The sequence below is a fragment of the Limulus polyphemus genome, unplaced genomic scaffold, assembly GCF_000517525.1.
Source record: "Limulus polyphemus unplaced genomic scaffold, Limulus_polyphemus-2.1.2 Scaffold3377, whole genome shotgun sequence".
Classification (NCBI taxonomy): Eukaryota; Metazoa; Arthropoda; class Merostomata; order Xiphosura; family Limulidae; genus Limulus; species Limulus polyphemus.
In genome coordinates, this window is record NW_013668987.1 from 89095 (window position 1) to 91975 (window position 2881).

General features: G+C 31.3%; 1 protein-coding gene across 4 annotated transcripts in view; it reads left to right on the top strand.

Moving 5' to 3' along the window:
• Window positions 1-135: 135 nt before the first annotated feature.
• Window positions 136-2881, top strand: part of LOC106469251 (multiple myeloma tumor-associated protein 2 homolog) — a 25386-nt gene continuing 22640 nt past the window's right edge. The window contains exon 1 of one of the 4 annotated variants that reach the window (XM_013929724.2): window positions 136-749. The gene's annotated coding sequence lies outside the window, so the exon portion shown is untranslated. The remainder of the gene's footprint in view (window positions 750-2881) is intronic. The other 3 variants (XM_013929726.2, XM_013929727.2, XM_013929723.2) reach the window with 3 other exon arrangements.

Here is a 2881-nt window from a genome sequence, read left to right on the forward strand (position 1 = left end):
CGAGTACAAAACACACACTCTATTATTCTCCGTTGGCTTTCTCTGCCAAACTTATATACTAAAAAAGAGGACGACTCGAACAAACTCGGGCTTACCCAATAATTCATGATCATTCGAGAAATTTAAATCACGCTACCAGTGTCAAACGCGCCAGCAGTGACACGTGACTTCCGCTGTTGTAACATAGTGATAGTCTTCAGACTACAGTGCAGGTTTACTTGTAGATTGTTACAGTATTATGAATATAAATGCAAAAATTGCATTCAGTAGCAGTCTGTTGTAGGAGCTTAGCGAATAAGTTACATTTACAAGTATTTTATTTTTAAGCTTATTTAATTATTGTGTAAACGTCATTCCTCTGTGTCACAGTCACACTGTGTCTTACATTACAGTTACATTTAAATTTTTCGAGGTTTGGTTTGTGTTGTGTGGGGAATAAACAATTCTGAAACTTAGGATTGTTGCCTAGCAATATGACAATATAAGAGATTGGTATCCTGCTAAGACAGCTTACAAACTAATCAGACTAATTTATTACAGGAGTTATGCAACAAGTAAATATTCCACTTGAGTTAGGCCTTATTTTAAAAGAGAAAACACCTGTACCAGGTAGAGTATGTGAATGTAGCATTGGTGAACGTAACCAATTTAAATATTTGCAGAGAAGACAGGCTGAGTTATATTGTGGAATAGTGTTTTGTTGGAAACAAGTTTAGGTTGATACTTACACAGCTTCTGGAGAAAAGAAGGTAATCAAAATTGTAATTTTTCACCATGTAGGGTGTGAGTCAAATTTCCCAAATTCTTCCTTGACCATTTTATTTTGAAGAATAGGGATCATATTGTCAATATTCTAATTATTATGAATTTCCCGAGTATAATGCTATTTTTTAATAGTAACAATGTAGTTTGAGTTAGTTGTTAAAAAGTGTCTCACTACTAGTAATGATTATTAGCAAATGTTAAGGAACTGGCCCAATAGCTAGGTTAGTTAAGCACTCACGTTGTGTGTGAGGGTTGAAAAATGAGGTGAGGAAATGTATCATTGTCATGAACAAATTTAAATACTACAAAGGCTATAGAACCTTCCTCACTAATATTTTAGTGTTTTAAAGATAAATATAGTTTGATATTATTTGTTCCCAGAACATTTTCTTTCTTCAAAAGAAACAGGACTTAACTAAGAATACTGAGAAAGGTATTGTGTTTTTTGAAACTACAATATATGATCTGAAATGTCTCCTTCCATACACCAAAAGAAGTTTGAACTTTTGATCTTTGCAATAACCAGGATATTGATATTATTTCTATAAACGAAACACTCCTTAATGAAAATTCATGGTTTAATTTACCTGATTATAAACCATAATCATCAGAAAAAGAGGAGTATTTTCCAATCACTTAAAAAAACATTATAAGTAGTTCCCAAGACAGTACAGTTGTATGCATTATGTAAAATTTATCAAAATAATCTTCCAGTTATCAGATTATTAGTCATATATGTAAGCTCTATGTCAAAACAGACATCAAATTTGCATGAAATATTTTAACTTATAACCTTCATACCTTTATCATTGGCAACCTAAACTCAAAGCACACCGACTTTATTAGTAGAAACATTAATAGAAATGGCCTAATACTACAGAAATATGTTCAAGATAATAACGTAATTTGCATTACCAGCAACTTATTGGTGAATCTCAAAATATCCTAGATTTAGCAATAGTAACCCCAAATATATTCTCTCATATATCAAATTTCAAGGTCCACAAACACATAGGAGGAGCCATCTCCCAATATCCTTTAACTTATACCATAACACCACGTTTCAACAGCCAACCCATATATCAATCCATGATTTTACAGAAACTAACTCGAGTGATTTTAAAACATATATAGAAGCTATATTAGTAATCAGAAACCATTAATAAACATACATTAGAACTAACTTTTGTTATTCAATCTGCTATTCCAGCTGTTGTTCCTGTTAGGAAAAAAGCTCATAACTTAAATGCATAGAAATTAATGTCTCAGATCCAACAACATATCAAAAGATGCCACCTTAGATGTCTTTTTTTTTTTCTGTGATAGATAAATCAAAATTCTAATCAACAAAGAATAGAACAAAATACATAAATTAATCATTAATTACTCATTAATCAGCAATGGATCATAAACAGGGACAACTTCTTACCTCAATAAATAATTCTAAGAAAGACCCAGACACTTTTTGGAAAATATTTAAATCCATGTGCAACCAATCTCAGTCTCAGAATTCCAACAACATTATCTATAATAACAGTACAGATATAGCCAATCTTTTTGCTGAGTATCTTGCTAAATCATTCACCACCCCAAGTCTACCCACCTTTAACCCCAACATTTTCATTTACTAAATAATTACATCTGGAACAATAGCACTCCAGTTAGCTTTGCTCCCAAAACATTTTCTAAGCTTTTATTCAAAAGAAATAGGATTTAACTGAGCATGCTGAGAAAGTTTTTTTGAAAGTATATGTATAGTACATGATCTGAAATGTCTCCTTTCAGTTTTAAGCATTTTTTTTTCTGTGTGTGTGGATGTGTATGTGTGTATTGTTCATTACATAGGTAATCATCAAATACTGGGAAATGGGGTTTATTGACTTAACAAGATTATTAAAATTTTGACTCTCCTAAATATTAGCTTTTTGACAAGGAATCAAAATAGGGATTTGTAGTTTGAGGAAATAATTTTGACACTATGTCTCAAACCTTCAGTTATTATTTTTTTTTTTTATGATTGCATTTTCACTGTAAGCAACCTATCTTGTTTCCATAATTTTTTGAATATCCCTATTCCCCCTTTTAAAATTAATAATCTTGTTAAGTCAATAAACCC